Source organism: Equus caballus, chromosome 9, assembly GCF_041296265.1.
Source record: "Equus caballus isolate H_3958 breed thoroughbred chromosome 9, TB-T2T, whole genome shotgun sequence".
Lineage (NCBI taxonomy): Eukaryota > Metazoa > Chordata > Mammalia > Perissodactyla > Equidae > Equus > Equus caballus.
Window position 1 is genome coordinate 89,257,525 of NC_091692.1, and position 25,456 is coordinate 89,282,980.

A 25,456-nucleotide genomic window follows, 5' to 3' on the forward strand; every position below is an offset into this window, starting at 1 on the left:
AGAGCCCTGGAGAAGGGCCGAGAGAGCCTAGCTCCGGGGCTGGCTCAGCCTTGGCAAGCCACTCCCCATCTCTGGGCCTCAGTTTCCATCTGTAAAATGGGAAGAAGTTGGACCAGGACCTTGTGTGAGTTCTTAATTCCATTCCAAATTATCAAACCAATGGTTAGCAATCCTGGATTTACTTGTCACTCCTGGAGAACTCTGCCTCAGGAGAGGAGACCCCCACCGAGGCTCGAAGGTCTCCCTGGAAAGCCAAAGCAAGTGACAGTCAACTGCCTGCTTGGGACTCTCCCGGCGAGATGAGAGGGGAATGGGGCAGAAGGCAATGGGCCATTCAATTCATTCAATGTATATATTTGAACTCCTCCCAAGGGCCAAGCCTGGGCCACATGCCAAGCTACAGGGCAAGGCAGGTAACACCTCCCTCCTCCAGCTGTAATGGGAAGCAGGGTCCCGCAAAGCTAAGAAGTCACAATCAGAGGACATCCCGGGTCTGGCTCCTTACACCAGAGCACTGTGCCTCTGGAGGTTTCCCACCAATTTCTGACCACCTCTACCTTCCCCCGACTCCCTGACCCCACTCTGAGCCACCTGGCGCTTAGCCCCACACAGGCCTGGGGTCTGCACCTGCCCCTGCACTTCTCCCCCTGGCCCCTGTGCTGGGGTCTGCGCTCTCTGTACCCCGCTTATTTCAATTCACACTTGGGAGACTCAGTAAAGACCCCAGAATTTCTCTACCGGAGCAGGTTGGGCTGGAAAGTTTGCCCGGAAACTGCATTTTCATAGCAAAAACCAGTTTATCTTTAGATGGTTTTTTTCATCTGAAGGTTTAGGAGAAGGGTGAGTATGGCTGATGCACATTAGGAGGACACTAAAGGCCTCCAGTGTGGCCACTGGCTGACCTCTCTTTGAATCTTCGATCTTTCCAGTAACTTAAAGGAACCAAACACAGTGCTGTGCCCAGGACCTCGGTGAGGAAGAGCTGGTCCTGGGCACAAGACAACCTGGCCTCCGCCACCAGCTCCGGCTCTCCCTCCCCAACCCCCCTCCTCCCCACCGGCTGCCAGGCACCTCCCCCTTGCAAGCCACAAAAGGTGCTGCCCCTGACCCGAAGGGACTTCTGACTGGGAGAGGCAGGCGACAGACTGGAGAGTGGGGGAGGGGTGGGAGGTAACGAAAAAGTCCACTAAATCCCAGCTTCAGCCACCAATTTGACAGAGGCGGTGACAGCGCGTTTCCCTCAGCGCATCACATTCCACACACGCCCTGCCCGCGGCTGAATCAGAGACCCGGAGGGTGTCCCAGGGAAGTCCGAGCAATTCCAGCTGTTCTTCCCCCAGGAGGTCAGGAGGGGCGGGTCGGGACGCAGAGGAGAGAAGGAAAGCGTGGGAGGGTGGGCGGAGGGGAAAATGACGCCACGCACAGCCCAGCCCGCGCGGGGCCACCGCCAGATGCCCACACGACCCCTCTGGCCCAGGACACCTCTTCCACGCCGCCACAGCGCCAACCACGGGCCACCCAGGGGGGCGCACCCTGTCCAGCGACGCTAGCGGATCCTCGCTCCCGCGCGGGTGGCACGCGCTGTGACACACCTCGGACCCTCCCTCAACACACCCCCCCCCCAAACCCCACCTTGGCTTCGAGACTGAACCGGCCCCCGCCCCTCAGATGCATACCCATTCCAGGCTCAGTCTGGGAATCAGACACACCCACGCCCCGTTCTCCAGCCTCACCTCCAGCGCCGCTCACCCCGACTCACCTCCCTTCTAGACACGCGCGCAATCCTCCTTCCCCAGACACTCCACTCCAAGGATACACCCCCACCCCGCACTCTCGCCCCACACAACACACACACACACACTTAGTCCCTCCTCCCTCCCTCACTTGCTGCGCGCTCCCTGGCCCGCGGCGCCAGCTGTGACTCCAGGAGGGCGTTGGGGCAGCGCGATTAAGGTGTTCCCTGGCCGGCTCTCCACCCCTCCCCTACCCCCAGAACCCCACCTTCCCACCTAGGGGAAAGGTGAGCGGGAACCTGTCTTTTTTTCCTCTTCTTCCCTAATCGAAACCCCCCTCTCCAGCGGTGCCCGCGCCGCAAAGCCTCTCCTTGCGCTCGCGCCACGGGGCCGCCACGCACTTGCAGCTCCGCGGGGCCACAAAGGGCGATCCAGGAGCTGCGGCAGCACCCACGGGCGACTCCTCTCTGTCCGGCAGGACGAAAGCGTCGGGCTTACCTAAGATAGAAGGAGAAAGGCAAAGGGAGCCGGAGCTAGGCTGGCGACGAGGCGCCCCGCGGGCACGGAGGCTAGCTGCGAGGATGGGCGTGCGCTCCGCGGCAGAGCGGGCAGCGGGGCGAGGTTTGTTTATGCCCGCGAGGACCGCGACTTTATAGGCGCCGCGGCCCCGCCCCCGCGCCTCGCCCCGCCCCGACCCTCCCGGGCCCAGCTCGCAGCCCGGACACACCCCTCCCCCCCGGCGCTTCTCCCGCTCCCGCCGGCGCGCCCTGCCCAGCTGGGGCTGCGCGCGGCGGGAGCCTGCAGGAGCCGCCGCCTGTTGCGCAAGCCTTTGTAGGGGCGCGGCGGGGAGGGGCCTCCGGGCCCGAGCTGCTGTTCTGCTCTGTGTCCCCTCCCTCGCCGGGAAGGCCGGGGCCTCCGCGTGTGCAGCGTGCGTGTGCGCACGGGGGATGCGTTTGTGTGCCGGTGCGTGTGCGCGCTCACGTGTGTGCATGTGGACTTCCTCGTGTCTCTTGTATGACCGAGTGGCCCCCATCTCCGTCCCTGAGTTTCTTCTTCCGAGTCCCATCGCGCCACGCCCTGACATCCCTTAGGGGCGACTCCCCCACTTCCTCCAGGTCTCCTGTCTTAGCTCCCAAGCCCCATTTAGCGGCCCTCCCGCAGCTACCTCCGTCGCTTCCCCAAGACCAGCTCCCTGCATTCTCCCTCCGTGCCTCTTCCTTGTTGCATCAGCTCTCCGCTGAAAGCCTCGCTCCCATTTCGTCTCGTCCGTCCATCTTGCTCACATCCTAACGTCTTGGCGCGCCCCCTTCCCCTTCACCTCCCCAGTTCTAAACCTGCCCGCCTTTTCCCGCCGCGGGTCCTTCTCCCCCCCCACCTCCCCCCCCAAGCCTGGCTGGGAGCATTCTCACCCCTTCCTCTCCTGGTTCCCAGAACTGACACCGAGCACCGTTTCCAAACTCGGCTGTCTTCTGTGCTGTCTTGCTTTTGTTTAGTGACTGCCTTGGTGTTCTCAGTCCTCACTGCATGTTAGAATCCCTGACAGAAATTTTTTTCAAAAGGTGCGTGCTGGGGCTCCACGCCTGGCCAGCGTAATCAGAACCTCAGGGCCTGCAGACCAGGCCTTGGGTGTTTTAAACGCTCCCCAGGTGGTTCCAATGCGCAGCCTGGATGAGAACCGCTGCCCTGGAGGAACATGATTTTTAAAGACCCTGTCGGTATCCCCGGGTCCCCTGCCCAGCCTTGTCTTTACAGGTTCACGCGCCCCTCCCCCGCCTCTTCTGACCAATTATAAACCTCTTCCCTCCACCAGCCTGTGCTTTGCTCCAGGCAGGCGACCTGGCACAGCTCTGTGCATCCCATTGGCCTCCATAGGCCCTGACATTTACTTCTTCTGGCGTTCCACAAATATTTATTGAGCTGCTGCTATGAACCCCGTCCTGTGCTCAGCCACTGGGAAAAGGATTGAGAAGGCAAAGTCCTTCCCCTGGGAGCCTAGCCTGGGAGCTAAATCTCAGTGTCTCCATCTACACAAGATGGTTCCCGCTGAGCTCACTCATTGGGTAACCGGATGGAGCAGCTACTGTGTCCAGGCACCATGCTAGACACGGTCATGAGTGCCAAGTTTGCCTCCTTCGGAGCCACCGGTTGTCTGAAGACCCCCGCAAATCTAAGTCTGGGTGACAGCTTTCTTTTACCCACGCATATACTTCTCTCTTCCCTTACTTCCCCTTTTGTGGCTTTCAACAAACGTCTATTGAGCGCCTATGGTTTGCTACCTGCCAGAGATACAGAGAGTCAAGTTCAAAAGTATGGAGGAGGCTGCCCTACTCCTTCAGTAACAAATGCAACAAGTTAGAGGACAGAGGAAGGAAGGTGCCAGAGGCACAGAGAGGAGAAAAGAAGAATTGAAACAGTAGAGAATTTGATGGGCAGTGGTGTTCTAAAACCAGAGGGAAAGGAGATCTCGCAGTCCCTATCAGCCTGGAAAGGTTCAGAGGCAGGTGCCCTGTGGATCCCACACTCCCTCTCGCCAGGTTTTCCTTCCGTGTTGTAATGGATTGTTGTTTCTTCCACCGAGCGCCAGATGAAGCGTTTTCTTGTAGCTGAGGTGGCCACGCGGTAGGAAAGACTGACTTTGGTGCATCTCTGGATGCACGCACGGGTAGAAGATGCTCATCTTCTGGAGCAGGCCCCGGGGAACTGAGAGCTGCCCATAGCTCCACAGCCCCCACCCAGGCCAGCTGAGGCGGCAGAAGCGCTTGGAGCCAAATGTGGGTGCAGTTGCATTCAACCGTTTCAATGACTTCTCTTTCTCGCTGGTCAGCAATAGAATTAGATTGCTTAGTAAGTGCACATGTGCTGCAAATCCATCACAGGATAAGGTTGCATTTTCTGGACTAATATCCCCTGGAAATTTCCATTTGGCAACACCTTAAATTTTATCATAAAATATTCCAACTAAAGAACCCTAGGAATCATCTCTTCCTAGCCCTCTTTCTTGGAATTCCTGGGTACTCAGGGTTGCGAGAGACCCAAGAGAAAGCTGGAGTTCAGAGGAAGAACACCTGATTTCAACACACGAGCTGTGTTACCTTGAGCAGTGACTTCCCTCTCTGTGCATCCATCTCCTCCATCCACATGCACGTGGAGGAAATGGGTGGGAGGAGCCATCAGACCTTTTGACCACAATTTATGAGCCCAGTGCTGCAGTCTCATGTTCTTTTTCCTCCTGTTAAGATGAGAGAGTGTCTCTGAAAGGCCAGCCTCTCCCAGCTCCAGCACTGGGCTCCCATCTCTCCCCTCTCTTCTGGGTCATTCTAATCAACAAGTACACGTTCACTGCAATTGGCGGCCCATCCTAAACAATCCTGTGTTATCTCAAGCCCCCCTCCAGTTCCTGTAGCCGCTTCCCTCACCCCTTCCTCCCCAACCTTCTCTAAACACGTGTCTATACCCATAGTCTCCACTTCCTCGTCCCCCTTTCATTTTACTTGTTAGACTGTAATTTATCAAGTTCCTCATGGACCTGGCCGAATAATTCCACAAAGCTTGTCAGGAAAAACAATAGCCTTCATCCCCGCCCACCTACTTGCCCCTCCTCAAAAGCCAACCACTTTCATCTCTTTGCGAATCATTTGCATCATCATCTCTGCCACTCATCAGCTCTCTATCCCTGGGCAAGCTCTGTAATTTCCTCCCTCAGCCTCTTCATCTCTAATCTACACATAATAACCGACTTGACTTCTAGGGTCTAGGTCTAGGGTGGTCGTGAGCAATACAGGAGTTCATACGTGTAAAGCGCCTAGAACAGTGTCTGCACATAGAACGCTCTTGATCAAATATTAGCCGCCGTCATCGCCAGCATCATCATCATCATCTCGTCCCATCTCTCCTAGCATCTTGCATTGTACCTGATTCATACAGAAATCCAGCAGCTGTCGGTTGAATAAGTGATCGAATGCCAGCTTTTCTCTCTGAACTCTCCTTACTTTCTGCAGCCTCCTGGGAGTTCTTTGGCAGAGAGAGGATCTTCCTACTTGCTTCAGGACCCCAGGTGAAAGGACCTCCACCCGTGAGCCATGTAAATTCTCCCGGTCCTCTGAGAGCATGCCCCACCTATAATATCCAGATGGGAGCAATGGGAAAAAGCTGCAAGAGGAAGACAATTCCGACTGAGGTTGATATTAGCCTATGTTCAGGGTGTGTAATGAATCCTTTACTTGGAACATAAATGAAGAGTTATACAACTTTTGGCCCCCAGAAAATCAGTTTCCCTTTGCCCCTGGTCTGTAACAGTTTGTGAGGGCTGCCGTAACAAATTAGCACAAACTGGGGGACTTAAACCAACAGAAATGTGTTGTCTCGTAGCTCCAGAGGCCAGAAGTCCAAGATCAAGGTCTGAGCAGAGCCGCGTTCCCTCTGAAGGCTCCCGGGAGGGTCCTTCCTCGCCTCTCCCAGCTCCTGGTGTCGGCTGGCAATCCTTGATGCTCCTTGGCTCACAGCTGCATCGCTCCCACCTCTGCCTCTGTCATCACACGGCCTTCTTCTCTTGTGTGTCTGTCCCTGAGTCTCTTCTCTTCTTACAAGGATACCAGTCATATTGGAGTAAGGGCCACCACCCGAGTACAGCATGACCTCATCTTAACCTGACTAATTACATCTGCAAAGACTCTATTTCCAAATAAGGTCACGTTGCAAGGTTCTGGGTGGAAATGAATTTAAGAACAACAGGATTCAACCCAGTACGTGGTTAATGTATATTTAGCAAGTATGTGTGGCATATCTGCAGAGAGACCCACTTATTGGCCTGCTCGGGGCCACCCTGATGATATTGCTCATGGATGATCCTGCAGCAGCTCTTGCCCGGCTGCCCAACAGCTGCCCCACCTTTGTCACCTGCCCTCTCCAGTGCCCTTCGCCTCAGGCTTGGCTGTCTTCTTGAACAAGCTAAATCATAGGGCCTGCCTAATTAGACCTGCTATGGCTCCCGTTGTCTGCGAAGTTCACCACTCCCTCTCAGGGTGGCAATGGAGATGCCCCTCCACGTGTCCAGACTTTTCCCTCCTTCCTCCAGGCCCTGGGTTACTCACCGCTTTCCCTTGAATGTACCCCTTGCGTCTTCACCTCTGAACCTTGGACCAGGCCGTTTTCTCCTTCTAGAAAGCTCTCCCCGACCCCCTTCACTTATGGAGATTTGACTCATCTGGGGAACACACTGGGGTCTTCGGCACCCATTCCAGTGCTCCTACTTCCCGCCCCCGCCCCCTGAAGTTAGGCATCTCAGCGTACCTTGCATTGTCCATGAATGGGGAGTGGAAGTGACCTGTGTCACTTCTGGATGGAACTTTAATAGCCAACCTGTGACTCACCTTGCTGTCCTTACATCCTGCCACAGCTACTAGCAACACTCCAGAGGCTGGAGGCTCCATCCCCTGGGGCCTAGAGGGAGGAGACACAGAGCGGAGCCCTCAGCTGACCCAGAATGGACATGTGACAGGGGAGAGAAGTAACTCTGTTGCCGTGTGCCACTGGGATTCTGAGGAGCTTTGTCGCTACAGCCCATCCTAATGGGTCACCATCCTCCAAGGCCACGACACGTCCTCTCTTCCAGTAAACCTCCCCTGTTCTTCTCCAACTAGATTCATTTTTTTAAAAATTCAATGCATATTTGTTGAGCATTTACAATCCACCAGGCACTGTGTGAGGTGCTGGGAACAAAGGGATGAATCAAGAATGGACTTGACTATATAATTGCAATGGTTGCAAGTGTTGCAAAGTAAGAATACATGGTCTTAGAAGACTATATGACCCGAGATCTCACCTACTCTGGAAGGTCGGGAAAAGCCCTCCTGAGAAAAGGGATATTTGAAGCAAGCAGCTATTAGTTTAGGCAAGGATGGCATGACCTCACCGCCTTCGGATCCCTGGAGCATTGCGTGTTTTCCCTTCTTTGTATTAGTTAGAACTCTTTAGTGTATGTGTGGCATAAATATAATTTCAAATGGCTTAAGCAATAAAAGGTGGGGCGTACTTACAGGCTCATGTAGCAATGAAGTCCAGAGGAGAGTTTGCTTCAGGCATGGCTGGATCCAGGGCCTGATGCCACCAGATCTCTATCTGTCTAACTTTCAGGATCTCCCAGATTGGTTTTACTCCATGTTGGGTTTGTTCTCAGGCAGGTCCTTTCTAGATTAAATCAGAAAGTTTGTCAGGTAATTTTAGGTCAGTTAATTAGTGAACTCTTCATCTCTGGGGAGGGCAGAGCCCTGGGAAATTGCCCTCATTTTCTCTGAAAAGTCGTGGGAGCTTTGAGGAGCCTGCATGTTTGCTTGGCAGCCACTTATTATGAAATCACTGGCCCTTCACTCACACCCACCTTCCTGGCTTGACCTTCTGTCTCCACTACCACCACCAACCACTCCTTCCAGCCAAACCTGCCTGCCTGCCCCGCCCAGTCATGCTGGGCCCCTTCACAGCTCTGTGCCTTTGTCTGTGCCTCTGCAAACAGGGGCAGCGGCACCTCCATCTTGGGAACACACCACCTTGCACAGGGCTGGCAAGACTGGAGTAATGTTTGCTAATTGAATGGAAGGAAGGAGGGAGGGGGGAAGGAAGGAAGGAGGAAGATTTGAATTTATGTACAATCAGCTTAAAACTATCACCACTCATCCAGGTTTAGGAGATAGGCTTGTTCTTTGGCATTTCCTAAACTTTAATCTGCTCCTTTTGCCTCCAAGCCTGCATTTATTTTATCCATGGAGGTGCTCGCTGATGGTCTGAGCAGATGGACAACTGGATTGTCTTAGCTGACAGAGAAGTTAGACCGGAGCCTGAGCGGACCTCCCCCTGGCTCCTGGCTGGCAGTTCCCTGGCGCCATCACCTGCAACCTGGCTCCAGAAATGCATGAGGATTTTGTAGCCACCATGACATTGACTTCCCAACCAGACTGCAGAGGGACCATCACATGACTTTGCATTCCTTGTGTTCAGTGAAATCTTAGTCAGCCCTCTGTTCACTGGACCTGGTGGGGAATGCCATCGTGGTCAATCAAGTCTCCTGCCCAAGCTGATTACAATTAAGAAGGCAAGTCTACTGCCTTTTTTTTTTTTTTCCTATTTCCACTTGAATGCTTTCTGAAGCTAAACCTAAATGACTCTTAGGTTTCCCCCTTGCCAGGAGCCTCCTAAACCGCCACTCAGCCGCAGTGTTGATCCTGCAGGGGCCTGTGGCTCCCTCTTTCTGGACAGAGCCTGGAACTTTCACCCCACCCAGGCATTCTAGCAACGTGCCTTTGACCACCACCAGGCTCAAATTCAAGAGAAAGGGGCTCTGTAACCCCCTCCATCTGAATCTGAGGAAGATAGTGCAAGCACTTCACCCTGCAAGCTGCGGGGAACCAGAGGACAGACGCGTGTACGTACCGCGGAAGGTGGGCTGGGGCAGGAGGAGTTAGTGATATTTTCAAGGAACAAGAAGACCACGGCCTAGCCCACCTTAAACATCCTCAGAACACTATGTTAGCCTGCAGTTGGGTGAAATCATCTAACACAAAGCCTATTTTATAGTTAGTGTTGAATAGCTCAGGTACTTTATTGGATACTGTACTGAAAGTGAAGAACAGAATGGTTGTGTGGATACAGAGCAGTGGTAAGTGTATCGGCTGTTCCCCATCATGGTCACGGCGCTGACTGGGAGTGGCGGGGGCTGCCACTGCCCAGCATCACGAGAGAAGATCCGTACAGCATATCGCCAGCCCAGGGAAAAGATCAAAATTCAAAATACAAAGTATGGTTTCCAAAAATCGTGAGTCAAGCCATCATAAATCAGGGACCGTCTATCCCTATTTTTAAGGCTTTTGATACATCCTTGCAAACTGCCTTCCGACAGGCAGTCTGAGGGTTGGGTCCCACCAATTGCATGGGGGCCAGTACCGCCTCTGTGAATGTTTGACCATCAGAGGTGAGGCTGGTACCTCATTGTTGTCGCCACACATTTGCCTGTTCCTGTTTGCTGGAGACGCCAAATGCTATCCTTTTTTTTTTTTTTTTTGAGGAAGATTAGCCCTGAGCTAACTGCTGCCAATCCTCCTCTTTTTGCTGAGGAAGACTGGCCCTGAGCTAACATCCATGCCCATCTCCCTCTACTTTATATGTGGGATGCCGACCACAGCATGGCTTGCCAAGCAGTACAATGTCTGCACCCGGGACCCGAACCGGCGAACCCCAGGCTGCCGAGAAGCGGAACGTTCGAACTTAACCACTGTGCCACCGGGCTGGCGCCTGCTATCCTTTCTTTTATGTATCTATACTCGACATCCGAGGATTAGCAGTGAGAGGTCCTGTTATTAAAATGTTTCATGTCAAGAGCTTTCCCATCTCTGTGCTCATCTATAAGAAATAAAAATCCCCTCTCACACCTCTCCTCCCTCATCCTGCTTCTGGAGCCATTTTTCAGCTCCCTGAGTTGAAGTCCGGCTTGTGGTGGTTACTTTAGGTGAAGTCCTTGGCTCTGCTAACAAGGGGCTCTGGGAATGGGGCTGCCACCCCCACTCTGAGCCTCATGCTCCTCAGCTAACAAGAGCTGAGCAAATGAGAGAATAAAGACAGCGGAAAAGAATTATGAACTCGATTTTTTCTAAATGATTCCTCACTGAGCACCTGTTATAAGCCAGGTGCTGTACTAGACACTTTATGTATCTCATTTCTCGTTTTTACGACAACCCTGCAAAGTAAGTAATGTAATCCCTGTTTGACACATGGAGAAACTGAGGCTCAGAGAGGTGAGGTGATGTGCCCAGAGCTAGGAAGACCCACCAGTCTGGCTGGTTGCCAAGAACCTGCTGTCTCTGGAGAACTGGCACCATCAGCAGCTCTGTTCAGCATATGGAATGACTACCAATGTGAAATGGCGTCTGGGAAATACTATACCTCGGTCCAGGAAATTTCTTGGAGAATCTCACTCTTCTCCCCTGGTGGTGCCATTGCTGTTTGTCACACACACACACATCCAGGATGATGTGGCGACTGCTTCTTGCCAGAGGACCTTTCCCATGACTCAGGCCCACTTTAGCCAAGCTCCCAAGAATGGGATGACACCCTTCCCTCCTTTGGCACCCCTCCTTGTCCCTGTCTCCTGCCATCAGCGCCTTCCACATCTCTTCGTTTCTGAGTTCCACCCACCTGTTCCTCCCTGATGGAAACTCAGAATGTCTAACCTGAGGGCTCGTAGAAGGAAAGAATGAGGAGAAAGGGCTTGCAAGTGTCTGCCTGACTATATTTCAAATGTCTGTTCATGCCAGGGTCTTTACATGCATCAGCTTATGCGATTAGCAGTCCAACTGCAAAGGAAGGAGTTACTAGATCTCCATTGTGCAGATGGGGAAACCGAGCCTCAGACAAGTCAAGCCATGGACCCAGCGTTCATGGCTAATGAGAATGACTGATACCCCTGTAGCACGCAGGTACTGGGGACCACTGTAAACCATCGGCCCCTAGTAACCATAATCTTCACCACATCTTGAGGATGTAGGGTACTATTTTTACCACCCCTACTTTATAAATGAAAACAGCAAGGCAGAAAAAATATTAAGTCATTTGCCCAAGATGGCCCAGTTAGCATGTGGCAGAGTTGGGATTCAAACCCAGGCGGTCCAGCTTCCAGGCTTGTCCCTCACCGCCAGGTCTGGATGGCCCCCAAGCCCACATTCTGTCTCCTAAACCACCAGGGGCCTTCTGAATCCAGGGGGCTGCTCACAGGTTCTTTTCCGGGCTGTTGGCAGGGGGATGCGTGGAGCCCACACGCTCCCACTCTCTCTGCAGCTGGAGGAACCTGGCAGCCAGAGAGCGCACCTGGCCCTGGGCAGGTCTTGTGACTCTGAATCCAGTCTTACCGCAATCCTAGCCCACACTGCCTCTTCTGAAAGAGAAAAAGCACGCATCTGATGATGTCACCTCCTCCCTGCCCCCACCCCAGCGGGGGGCGGGGGTGGCCGTGGGCTGCATTCTCTGAAGCAGTGATAATGGGTTTAATCATTAAGTGAGTAACTGTGGGAGGCTTCCTGTGGCTGATTATTAATAGAAGCTGGGGAAGGTGTGCATGTTCAGGGACAGGCCGTTTGGGACGGCAGGCTAGCTCGTTCTTTTGGTTTCTGGAGTCACCTGGATGATTCAAACTCTAGGCTGTCTCCCTTGACTCATTTCTGGCTGAGGGTCTGGCTTCTCACCTCTGGGACACCCCATTCCCAAGGCAAATTGTGGTCCCCCCCCCCCTTGCTCCTATTTACATCATCTGTTCCCAGGCTGGCTGTGGGAACCAAAGCTTCCAGTCAACGAGATGGGTTTAAACCCTAGGAGACCTTAGCCGAGTTGTCTAACCTCTTGGGGCCTCAGTTTCCCTGTCTTTGAAATGGGCATGACAGCATCTAAGTCGCTGTGAGGACTGACAGAGATAATCACATAGCTGCCACCTTTAGGGTTAGTTACTCGGGGGGCTGCCACACTGGAAGCTGGTTGCCGCGGGCTTACCAACCTCTGTCCCTTTGCCCATGCTGTTCCTTTGCTGTGAATGTCTTTTCCGAGTGTCTCACCTTTTTCTCTGCGCGGGGAGTGACAGTTCTAGGAGGAAGTAGAACTTACTGCAATATTAAGCATGTGGGTCTTTTAGTTTTTTCACCAGGGCTTTAGGGGAGAAACCTGGCCACTGGGAGCCCTCTTGACCCAGCAGTGTTAGGGTTACTGAGCCCAAAGTAAGACACAGGTCTCACTGGCTTTCGTTTTGCTGAAGCCTGAAGCAAGAAGGATTGGTGCCGAGGATACCAGAGCGAAGGAGAGAAGCTTGCAGGTGAAAAGGGACCATCCCTCCGCCTGGGGTAGGGCAGGGTCCAGGGTGCTGTTAGCAGCAAGGACCCTTGACCCTATGCCTTGAGAAAGGGGAGGGGCCACAGTGTCCTCGACTGGCCCTCTCAGAGGGTCCTGGTGCCCAGGCAGCCCCTCTGCCCAGAAGGCAGCCTGGGTTACCCAATGCCTGGCTGTTCTGGAACACAGCCCTGGAAATTCCTCATGACATGAGTGTGGGGGAGCCAGGTGCCCCACTCAGGACGGAGGCTGAACTTCCCACAAAGCGGGCAAAATGGGGGCTGCAAGTCAGGTTTCACTTGATTTAAAGAAAGTAAAGAAATGGATGTTTGTGGCCTGAGCGCTCGACACAGCACACCTGCCGTGGGGCCCCCACATCCCTGCACGAGGGGAGCACCGGTGTGTGAACCCCTCCCGGACAGAGGATGCCTTGAGGTCCAAAGTGTCAGGAGACAGAGTGGATGCAGGGCTGACGGGCTCCCTCAGTGCTAGACCCACGCTATCTAATCCACTAGCCGGTAGCCACACGTGGCTATTTTTAAATTAATTCCAATGAAATGAAGTGAAAAATTAGCGACATTTCAAGTGCTCACTAGCTCCACGTGGCCAGTGGCTACTGTACTCACCAGCACCTATTTCCATCATCGCGGAAAGTTCCCTTGGGCAGGGCTGGTCTAGACTAATTAGCACAGGACAATTCCCCCGGAGGCATTTGGGAAACAAACTTTCTCCACCCCTCCTGACAACACGTGAAGACCTACATCCATTTTCAGAGACAGCTTTAATGATTTCTGAGAGTTGGCATGGAGGAAGAGGCTTGGAAAAAGCATGGGGGGGACATTAAAATCTGTTTCTACCTCGCCCGCATAGGGATTTTGTGGCCACTGTGTTTTTCCAGGCTCATCTCTGGCTCCCTCCTTCTGAGGCCCTCCGGGGTGCCATCTGGGGTGAAGTCTCCATGGCCATGCTTCCCCACGGTTTTCCTGAAGAAGGTTTCCTGGGATGGCAACGTCACGTTGAAGCCTCAGTTTGTGGGCCTGTCTCTTCTCTTTGGGTGCTAACTCTTTGAGAAAAGTCCTCTGATCACCAGTGTGTCCCAGAGCCTGGCTGGCATGCAGTAGATGCTTAATTTATGTTGATGGGCTGGATAGATGAGTTGCCAGATGGCAGGCTGGCTTGGGGTGGCTGACTGTGCTCTCCAACTAGCTGGGTTTAAAGCTCAACCTTTCCAGGAAGACTTTGCAGACCACAACCCCCAACTCTGGGCAGGATCATGAGTCTTTTAAGAGCCAGAGGGCTCTCTGTAGTGATCTAAAATCTCCCCATTGCCTCCTGGGTTTCCCAGAACTGGCTTTGGTGTTACAAGTAGCAGAACTGAGAGGTCGGTTATGAGAAAATGAAAGGGGAGGGAAGCCGGGGTTGAGACAATAGATGAAAGAGGAGGAAGCCCGATGTGGGTGGCACATTGGGGGTGCACAGGCCCCTCTGTCTGCCCAGCACAGACGCACTGCCCAAGCGGGTGCCCACTGCCCAAGCGGGTGCCCACTGTTCTCGCAGGCGGCCCAGCTGGGACCCGTGTCTCACCCGCTTCTCTGACATCTCTGCCCTAACCACACTGGCCCGCGTGCTCAGTCACGTCCTCCTCGTTCGCCACGTTCCCCACGCACACTGCATCAGCCTCACAAGATGCAGGTAAGCCTCTGGCCCCGGCCCAAGTGTGTCTGGCGGACTCTCCCGCTGAGCGGAGATGACTATGAGCCTCGCAGCCCGACCTCCCCCTGAATAAAGAAATCCCCCATTTTCACACCTGAGCACTCGCTTTGTCTTTAAGTATTTCCCATTAGATATTGGAGAGGTGTCCAGTGAAAACAAAATTTTATGGCTCTTTAGTCCTGCATCCTTCCAAGAAACATTTGAAATGGCATTCATTCATTCATTCATTCATTCACTCATTTGTCCAACAATATTCCCCACCATGAGCAAAGTCTTCTATGATTCCACTGAAGGCTAGAGGTCTGGGAATGGATGAGGAGCCTCTGCCCTTGAGGTCTGACGGGGTACGTGGACAGTAATAATTATTGTAATCACAGCTTACACTTATTGAGTGCTAATTCTGCGCCAGGCGCTATTCTAAGGGCTTTCCATATTTGAAACCTCAGAACATTCTTACGAGAGAGATACTATTATAACCTCAATTTTATAGACGAGAAAAATGGGCACAGAGAGTTTAAATGAAAAAGTGTCACTCAGCTTGTATTACTTTGCTAGAGCCGCCATTACAAAGTAACACACACGGGGCAGCTTAAACAACAGAAAGATACTTTCTCAGTTCTGGAGCCTAAAAGTCCAAGAACAAGGTGTCCACAGGGTTGGTTTCTTCTGAGGCCTCTCTCCTGGGCTTGTCGATGGCCATCCGCTCCCTGAGTCTGTGTGTGGTCTTCCCTTTGTGCACGTCCATGTCCTAGTCTCCTCTTCGTATAAGGACACCAGTTGTGTTGGAGTAGGGCCCGCCCTAATGACGTTATTTTGACTTAATTACCTCTTTAAGGACCCTGTCTCCAAATACAGTCACGTTTTGAGGTCCTGGGGGTTAAGACGTCAACATACGACTTTTAGGGGACACCGTGGCAGAGCCAGGATTTGAACCCAGGCTGGCGGCTCCAGAGTCCATGTACTTGAGCCATGGGCTGCATCTCACAGAGAACTGCCGCAGTGGATGATGGAGCCACAGAGATCCCCTAACCCGAGGTTGGAGGATTCCCAGAACAGACACCAGGAGGGGCTGAGACTGGCTGGCATCCTCCAAGCCACCGTGTCCCAGCTCTCCAAGCGCTGGGTACCCCACATCCCCTGGAGTTCTCAGGCTCCAAAAGGACCTCCTGACATGGCCAGGGAATTTCCCTTGCCTGTAGCAGAGCAGCAGTCATGTAAACAAAAGGAAAGATTCTCCTCTCCCCCAGGCACCTTGCTGGGCGCTCTGCCACAGGGCTCAACCAAGTCAAGCAACCATCCTGCAAGCTGGCGATTGTTATCTCCAAGGGGAGAAAATGGAAGCCAGGTTCTTTGGGAGCCAACCCTTCCCCTACATCTCAGAGACATCTTGTCAGAGAATATTCTAACCAGGGGGTCCATGTCAGTTACGGGATCCAATAATCCTGTGGACGAAAACACCATGGCTCAGAGAAAGGATGTGATGTATTGAATTCACAGAGCCCATTCAAGTTGGAGCTAGGACACCCAACTGGGCTGTGAGCCTATGGCGGCAAGGACCACATCTGTCTTAGTTGCCCCGAACCCCTGGATGGAAACTAAAGTAAGCCTTTGAGCACAAAGTAAGCCTTTGTACAGAAACGTTTGAAGAATGAATGAGCGAATGAACAGTGAATAAATTAATTCCCAGCCCAAGCCATTGTTTTAGCCCCAAATCACTCAAGAAAGAGTGGATTCTATCCATTCTCCTCTTCACCTTCCATAATACAACACCAGATTTTAACACAAAACCAGCCAAAATAAATATATTTCCCAGTTTCTCTTGTATATGACTAGGTTTTGGGCAATACTAAGTTTTAAGTAGAAATAGTTGAAATCTAGGAAATATGCTTAAAGGGAGGAAGCATGCACAAATGAATTTACTTTCTCCTTAATGATGGCAAGAATAAAATGCAGTGGCTGGAGCTCCAGCAGCTATGGTGGACCATGAAGAGATCTTATGAATGAAATCTAATGTAGAATAACAAGACAGAAGGAACCTGGGTTATTGATACTATGGGGCACCAAACCAGCCCTGGACAGCTCCTCTGGACACCTTGGACATGAGAGAGAAGTAAACTTCTCTATTGCTTAAACTACTGTTATTTGGGCTTTTTTTCTATTACTTATAATTGGACATAATCTTAAACTAATACAAGTCTCTAAGGAAGAATCCCACTTAAGAGAGAGGCCACATGGAGAATTAGTCAAGAGCTCAGGCTGTAGATTTAGATGCACTTGCTTAAAGGATCACCTTGTACATGTTACCTTACCTTCTAGAGCCTCGGTTTCCTCATCTGTAAAATGGGTTAGTAATAATGTCTATCCCATAAGGTTGGTGGACGGATTAAGTGAGCTACATCAAATAAAGTACTTAGCACACAGCTCACTGAGAGGTGCAGGCAGTGGACTGCTCCAGTGAGATCCTGCCATGAGCATCCAGGCCCCAGTGTGGGGACGGGGCTGGGATCAGCTTTTGTCAGATGATGGTGATGATGTCGATGCTTTCCTTTCTGGTACAGGCAACCATGAGTCAGCCTGGCCTTGACTGTGGGACAGCCCAGGGCTACTGGCTGAGCCGTCATCAAACAGGGCAGAGGGCTGCCAGGCAGGAGAAGGCACCTGAACTCGTTGACTTTCCGGCCTTTGCCAGCTTGGAGAATTCTCTGGAAAGGGAGATGGGCCTTTGGGGAGCCGGGCTGAGTGATCCACCATACTGCTGCAGGAATCAGAAGAAGATGAGCTCTAACCGCAAAACCATGTGCCTCCAAATTAAACATTTCTACCACTCGGTGCCCCAAATATTGTCCACCCTTCAGGCTGCAGGAAGAAATAGCCATCTAACCCAGACGAGTTTAGTTTGGAGGGGTTTGTCCTGCCTCACATCTGTTATTTAGACAGGCAAGAAATTCATTCAATCAGCTTACCAGCTCTGAGACCTCAGGGAAGAAGCCATTTAAGCTCTGTGAGCCTTAATTTTGTTACCTGTACCATGGGGATAGTAATAGCAACCTCAAAAATCTGCTGAGAAGAAGAGATCATATACGCTTTCCTGGCAAACAGTAGGTACTTAATAAATATCCTCTGTTTCCTCCCTTCCCCCCAGGGCCACAACCTTGGGCCTCTAGAGGACTCGTGCCAAGTAAATTCGATACACAGAATTTATTTCAAGAGCACGAATGGAGAAGGAATGCATTTGCCTATGTGATCACCTGACCACAGGTGAGCCAGACAGGACAGAGCTTCTGCCCGAGGACAGCCCCTCCAGGTGCAGCAGGACCTTGCAGGAAAGCTCTGCCCCCTGCCCTGGTCCACATCACACCAAAGAGAAATGTTTTATTGTTAATTAAAAGTAACTTGGAAGCAGCAATCTATTTTAATGTCTTTTTTAATTAAATATTAAAATTATTTTATATTTTAACTTCTAATAGAATCTGAGAAATCAGAGATAGCAAGAGTGTAATGGGGCTTTGGAGACCTGTCTAGAATGGATAAATGGATATTACTGCACCTGCATGGCAGTGGATGGGGCATAGCTGCTGGGAGCACACTGCATGGAGGAGAATTCTCTGTGTTATATCAACTAGTGATGTCTGCCCTTCATATCAGCTAGTGATGTCTGCCCTGGGCACAGAGCAGAAGTATGACCATACACACATAGTCAGAGTATTTGCTATCCCTGAGCTAGTCCCTTCCCATCATCTGGTTAAACCTAGTGAAGCTAGGTAACAGCTAGGTAGTAGCTCAAAGAACACCCCTTGGTGAAGGTCTCCTCCGGAGAGAACTGGCAGAGAAAGATATGTTGATACAGGAATCCCATGTTAAGTTACCCAGAACTGAGCACAGAAGACTAAGCACTTTACACACATTGTTTCTAATCTAAAAACATCGCATGTTAGGCACAGGCATACCCATTCTACAGATTAGGAAACTGAGTTTCCAAGAGCTTAAATGTCTTGCCAGGAGTTACTACTCAATTGTTAAGTGGCAGAGCTGGAATCTTCCATGCAGCCACACTGTGTTCTCATGAAGCAAGAGAGCGGACCATCCGACTAGACAATCACAGGAGGTTTCTTTCTCCTCTGCCCTTGCTGAGTTATCCAGGCAACCTCCTGGGCCTCCATTTGGCTTTGACCCTGGGACACAGCCTGGGCTCTCTCCACAGACAGCTGGGTGGTTCTTCCAGTGGTTGGGAAATGCCTGGTTGTCTCAGACAGGTCGGCTTACCCCAGGAGCACGTTCTTCACGGACTCACCTTTAGAAACCCGTTTCTCTGCGTGCAGAGGCAGGGCCAGATGCTGACTCAGGGCTGCCGGGATGGTCTGGAGTTGCTTATTCCAGCAGAACTGGCAGTGTTAAGACCTGAGTTCTCTCCACCAGCTCCTCGCCTGTGAGCCAAGCATGCGAGGGTCTTATGCAGGCTCGTCACGGGAGTACCAGAGCCTTCTCTCCCTCTCACTGGCACCCCTACTTCTTTCTCCTGCCTTTGTGCTAGTTTTGCAATGTTTCAGTATTAACTAAGCAACTTTGAATAGGTGATACATTCTAACAGCTTAAAAATTCAGCAACATAAAAAGGTAGACATGAAAATTTCTTCTTCGCACTCCTGTCCTCCATCCATCGAGTTCCCTACCCCCCACAATAACCACTCTCATTACCTTTGTGCATGATCTTCCTGAGTTTCCTATAGAAACACACACAGATGTGTGAACATATAAGCTTGTCACCCCACTGCTATTATGTGAAAGTTCCTACATTGTATACATCACCCCGCTCCTTGCTTATTTCAAAGCTTTCCTTATGACACATAAAGAATGGCCTTGTCCTTTTTTGACATTGCATATATTCCATTAAATGTGTTACTAGATGATTTGATTGGTCTTCACTTGATAGATATTAGGTACATTTCCAACTTTTTACTATAAACAATGCTGCAATAATATGTCACTTAGTAACTGAGCAAGTTTATTAGTTGGATGAATTCCCAGAAGTGGAATTGCTAGTTCAAAGGGTATATGCATTTATAACTTTGCTAGTATTGCCAAATTGCCCTCCATAAAGTTTGCACCAATTTCCTCTCTCGACAGCAAGGAACCAGTTTCCACCCAACCTCACCAACGGAATGTATTGTTAATATTTAAAACTTTTTTTTTATCAATCTGCTAGGTGAAAAATGGTATCTCAGCATTATTTTAATTGTCTCATGTTGTGTCAAGCTATACATTTTTAAAATATTTTTTAAAGCCATTTTTCTGTTTTACTATGAACTTTCTATTCATACCTTTCGCTAGTTTGGGTTATTAGTCTTTTCCTTGCTTATTTCTGAGAGCTCTTTCCTTATAGGCAGATTAAAGCCTTAGTCTATAACATGGGCTGCAAATATTTTGCCTAGTTTGTTTTTGTCTTTTGATTTTGCTAAGGGTTTTTATTTTGCTGTGTAGAAATTTAAAATTTTTTTATGTGGTAGCATTTATCAATTAATTATTTTATGAACATCAGATTTTTGAACCATAGTTAAGCAGGCCTGCTTGCTCCATATTTTCTTCTGGTATTTTAATGGTTTAAAATTCTACATTTAAGTATTATATCCATTTTGAGTTTATTGCAGTGTATAAAGCAAGGTATATTCAGACTGATGCCCGGTTATCTAGCCATCCTTTATACTTTGTTCTTCCCCTGAAGATTTAAGATGCCACCTTTATCTTTCTTATATTCAGTTACAGAAAGCATTTGGTTCTATTTATCAACTTTCTCTCCTGTTCAATTGAACTGATTACTTGTATGTCGGTGCCACACTAACTTAATTAATAATAATTAAATTAAATTTTTAGTGAGCTTCATCACGCATTTTAATATCTGATAGGACTGGACCTCTCTCTGTTCTTATTTTTACTTTTCAGATTTTTCCTTGTTTGTTTTCAGTGTGAACTTTAGAATCATCTGGTCCACTTATCAAACTAAAACAAATACTTGGTACCTTTATGGAGATCATGTTAAATTTAGAAACCAAGCTGGAGACTCTGGGCATCCTTTTGCTATTGAATCTTCTAACCAAGAACACATTGTATCTTTTCATTTGTTCAAGTCTATCTTTGTGCCTTTCAGTAGAGTTTTATAGTTTCCTCCATAAGAGGTCTCGCTTATTTCTTTTAAGATTTGTTCCTAGATATTTTATCTTTTTATTGCTATTGCCAGTGGGGTTTTTCTTCTTTCGTATCTAGTTTATGAATCAGGATCAGTTAGTCAGGAAAAAGAAATCCTGTGAAGTATTTCAGTCGGGGGGAATTGAATGCTATAGGAATTTGTTTCAGAATTACTGGAAGTGTGCGGAGCAAAAGAGAAGGAGCATTAACTTGAGATCCGGAAGCTGCTAACACGGGGGCTGGAGCTCGTGAGCGGGCCCTGCTTCTGCGCACCGGAGGCCCCGTGCTGCCCGCGCTGGACCCACTCAGGGGTGCCCTGCAGGGGGTCCCCTGAGTGCTTAGCTGCCCCACCCATGCTGCCGCTGTAGCAGGACAGCATGGGCCAGAGCAGTGTGCTCTCCTGCCCTCCTAACACCAATCTCCTCCCGATGTCTTTTTTTTTTTTGCTTAATTATTTTATTAAGGTCATACTGGTTTACAACATTGTGTAATTTCAGGTGTACCTTATTATGTATCAGTTTCCACATAGACTGCATCGTGCTCACCCCCAATAGTCTAGTTTTTATCCATTCACCGTACATATGCGCCCCTTTACCCCTTTCGCCTTCCTCCCTACCCCTTCCCCTCTGGTAACCACTAATCTGTTCTCTTTGTCCACGTGTTTGTTTAACTTCCACGTGTGTGTGAAATCATACTGCATTTGTCTTTCTCTGTCTGGCTTATTGGGGGGGGGCAGGGGCTAGCTTTTTGGCAGCTGTCTGTATTTATTCTCTGGCAATAAGAATATTTGGATTTTCATGATCTGCTGGGGTCAATCTTAGTAAATTTTCTAAAAATTTTTCATTTCACCAGGGTTTCAGAATATTTATTTAATTTTATTTTAATTATGGAAAATTTCAGATATACGTAAAGGGAGGAGAGAATAGTGTATTGAGCTCCTTGCACCCAGGACCCAACAACCGTCAATTCCTATTTGCTCCATATTCTCACCCCACTTCCCTCCGCCCACCCTCTGAGTCTGGATTATTTTGAAGCAAACCTTAGACCTCATATCATTTTATCTGTAGGTATTTCAATATATATCACTAAAGGATAGCAATTCTTTAATCATAACAGGGATCACATCAATATAAATCAACAATATTTAATATGATCAAATATCCTTGTTTTTAGCGCCATGGGATCGATTCTGACTCCTAGGACCCTGTGGACAGCAGAGTGGACCCCTGCCATCCTTTCAGCTTCCAGCGCGGTATCAGACATGCTCTGCTGCTGTTCATAGGGTTTTCATTGCCAGTTTTTTTTGGAAGTGGGTGGCCAGATCATTCTTCCTCGTCTGTCTTGGTCTGGAAGCTCTGCTGAAACCTGTCCACCATGGGTGACCCTGCTGGTATTTGAAATCCCAGTGGCACAGCTTTCAGCATCACAGCAACACGCAGCCGCCACAATACGACAACTGACAGACAGTGGTGTGGTCCCCCGAAGGGGAACTGGGGCCGTGCTGGTGAGAGCGCTGAATCTTAACACTAGACCCCCAGACCAAATATTTGGTCGATATTAAAATATACCAGTTTATTTGTTCAATTCAGAGTCCAAATAAGACGTAGACCGTTATAATTGCTGGATATGTATCTTAAGTCTCTTAATTTACAGGTTTTCCTATAAGTCCCACCTCCTCCTCCATTTATCTTTCCTTGAAACTTATTTGCTAAATAAACTCGGTCACCTTCCTCATAGACTTCCTACCATCTGGATCTCACTGTATTCGACTCTGGGTGTCATCTAGCGTATTCTAATCTCCCCTGTATTTTCTGTATTGTTGATAGACCTAGAGTCTACACCAACCTCAGGTTCAAGGTTTTTTGTTTTGGCTAAGAATATTCTATAGACTGTCGTGCATCTAATTTATTTTGAAAGTTGAGCGATGTGATCTCTTACGTTTCATTTAATTTTCTCTCTTTCTGTGGTTCTTTCCTACTTATCATTTCCTATTTATTTAACCTTTTTTCCTTTTTTTTTCTTTAAAGCAAGTTAGATGGTAGCTTATCTATTTTACTGTTTTTCAAATAAATACATTTTGGATTCACTTATTTTGATTTCTGCTTTTATCCTTAAAATTACTCTCCTCCCGTCATGTATTTTAATGTCCTTTTTCGAACTTTGTATCGCATGCTTAATTTATTTCCTTTAACTTTAATATAATTACTTAAGTCTGTGTGTTTTCCTCTGAGCACCATTCGTCTCTAACCACGTGCTGCTTTTATGATCATCGCTCTCGAGACATTCTGCAGTTCAGGCTTGTATTCCTTTTTGACCAAAGAGTTGTTTAGAAGGGAAGACTTTTCAGAGTTTCCAAGTGGAAGGGCCTTTATGTTTTCCTACTTTGTTATTAATTTCTAGTTTTATTGCATTGCGGTCACAGAAGGGTTTTTATTGTTTTTCCATTTGGGAATTTATTAGTTATACTTGTGGCCCAATGTGGTCAATTTTAGAAGATGTTTCAAAGACACTGAAAAAGAAGGTCTTCTCTGTTTTCAGCCTTCTGTATTTGAAACACGTCTCAAATATGGCTTATAAGTTATATTCTTCATTTTTCTCTGTCTCAGTTTTTGGATCTGTCGGTCCTGAGAGTTACTAAAAGAGAATTAAATTCTCCTAATAACAAGGCATTTTTGCCTCTTGCTCCTTTTAGCTTCTATAATTTGCACCTTATGAATGTTGCTACTATTATGTTTAGTCATCAGTATTTATAACTGTTTTATTTCATTAATTATACCCTTCAGCTTTACAAGTTTCCATCATTGTTCCTTCTAACACTTTGCCAGAATTCCACTTTTTCCGATATTAGCTTACTTTCCCTCCTTCGCTTTTGCTTGACAAACATTGCCCATCCTTGTATTTTCAATTTGTATGAATCACTTTGTTTTGATGTGTCTTTGTAATACATTACAATTTTCCTTTGTACTAATCACATCTGAGAACATTTTTCTTTAATAGGCAAGTTAAACCTATTTATATGGATTGATATAACAAACAACATTTAGTTTTATTTTGTTGTATGACTTTTTTATAGTGTTTTCTGCTTTGGTGTTTTGGTTTTCTTGGTGAGGCAGATTGTCCCTGAGCTAACATCCATGCTCATCTTCCTCTCTTTTGTATGTGGGACGCCTGCCACAGCATGGCTTGATGAGTAGTGTGTAGGTCCGCACCCGGGATCCAAACCTGCGAACCCTGAGCCGCTGAAGTGGAGCGTGTGAACTTAATCACTATGCCACCAGGTTGGCCCCGTGTTTTCTGTTTTAATAGGTAAAATTTTTTCTTTCCTATTTTTTTTAATTGAGTTAATGATAGGTTACAATCCTGTGAAATTTCAGTTGTACATTAATGTTTGTCATTCGTGTTGTAGGTGCACCACTTCACCCTTTGTGCCCACCCCCCACCCCACCTTTCCCCTGGTATCCAAAAAATGTGGAAGGCTTCATGAATTTGCGTGTCATCCTTGCACAGGGGCCATGCTCATCTTCTCTGTATCGTTCCAATTTTAGTATGTATGCTGCCGAAGCGAGCACTTAATAGGTAAAATTTTAACACAGGGTCTGTTTGTTTTGATAAGTGCACATGTGTATGTGTAATTCTTATAAAATTAAGAAAGTTAATATTTTTGTTATAATAATCATCTTTATAATGATTCTTTGGTCACCTATTTCTTTAGATAATTTTCTTTAGTTCAGCACCATAAGTAATAATAAAATTCACATGAGTCCTCTCCCTTTTCCCCATCAGATTTTCGTTAAGAATATTATCTTCCCTAGCATTTACCCTTGAACTATTAAATATGCTTAGTACTCTGCTCTTTGATTTGCCAACTTTAAACAATCATTCTTAGACTCTATTGTTGCAATTACAGATGAAGTTATCTGCAAAATTGTCATCCTTCCCACCCCAATTTCTGTTAGTTGCATTTACGTTCTGCTCTGTTACCTTAGCACCACCTTTGTTTCTGTCTTCGTTCTCTAGTTAATTTGTTCAAGGCTCACAATCAATCTTTTGCCAAAGTCCCCACGATATTTCGGCTTTCTGAAATGAGGTCTGTCTTCTACTAGCTCCTTCAAGAAGAACTCATGAGAACATTTCCCGAGTTCTTGCGTTCTCAGACCTCCGTTCAAAGATGACTGCCCCCATAGGGGAGGGAGGTGGGCCAGTGAAGTGGGACTGGACAGGGGGATGCTCCGGTCCTCTGAGACTCAGCCCTGCTCGCAGCATTCACCAAAGCTGCCACAGCCCTGGCAGAGGACCCCGCTGGGAGAGGCCAGGCTTAGATCAGGTCTAGATGCGTCGTCCAGCTCCTCAAGCCCGGAGTTCTGGGGAGAGCAGACACCACATTTGAAGAAGCTGTGAGAGCAGACAAGAGACTGGCTTCGAGCATCTCTGAGGCACCTGCAAGGCCCAGCCTTCTTTGTGCAGAAGGATGCGGGATGTGGGCTCCCGCAACCTGGAAAGTGAAAGAGCCAGTTAACATTATAAATCCATCTCCTACTGCTTGGGGCAACACCCAGGTCCAGAGAGGGGACAGAACTGACTCAAGATGCACAGTAAGCCAGTGGAAGAGCCAGGACACCAGAAAAGCTTAAAATCAGATTGAATCATCAGAAAGTGGTCTCTCCCGGACTCCTCAGTCACACACTCTTTCCTTAAATTGCAGCAGCATCCGTCCCGCAGCCGCTCAGCTGCAACGTCTTTCCCTCCACCATGGGTTGGGAGGTCTCTCCGAGTCTAACCAGGTCCGCGCAGTGCCGGCTACCAGGGAGCAGTCCCTTCTTCCCAAACGCCCAACAAGAGGAGTTCATTCTCTCAAAACTAGCTTGCTGGGAGCCCTCTTCAGTCTGGAAATTGGAGAAACAAAGGAATAAAGTGCTGGCCGTGACCTTGAGAAGTTCTGCCTTGTGATGGAGGCAAAGGTGTGGGGACAGCCTCCAC

The 25,456-nt window shown here is 48.9% G+C and overlaps 1 protein-coding gene, 1 long non-coding RNA gene and 1 other non-coding gene across 4 annotated transcripts in view; all 3 read right to left on the reverse strand.

Annotated features, from left to right (window-relative positions):
* The window catches only part of NDRG1 (N-myc downstream regulated 1), a 55,806-nt gene extending 53,376 nt beyond the window's left edge, over positions 1-2,430 (reverse strand). The window contains exon 1 of one of the 2 annotated variants that reach the window (XM_023648990.2): positions 2,232-2,430. The gene's annotated coding sequence lies outside the window, so the exon portion shown is untranslated. The remainder of the gene's footprint in view (positions 1-2,231) is intronic. The other variant, XM_023648991.2, reaches the window with a different exon arrangement.
* Positions 2,431-5,924: 3,494 nt separating this feature from the next.
* On the reverse strand, positions 5,925-11,639 carry LOC138915469 (uncharacterized). Its single transcript, XR_011421452.1, has 3 exons — positions 11,488-11,639; positions 7,769-7,919; positions 5,925-7,172 (listed from the first exon to the last, which is right to left on the reverse strand). It is a non-coding gene; the product is annotated as an uncharacterized lncRNA (long non-coding RNA).
* A 12,302-nt stretch (positions 11,640-23,941) lies between these two features.
* On the reverse strand, positions 23,942-24,048 carry LOC111775125 (U6 spliceosomal RNA). The gene has a single exon (XR_002810625.2). It is a non-coding gene; the product is annotated as a U6 spliceosomal RNA (small nuclear RNA).
* Positions 24,049-25,456: the final 1,408 nt, after the last annotated feature.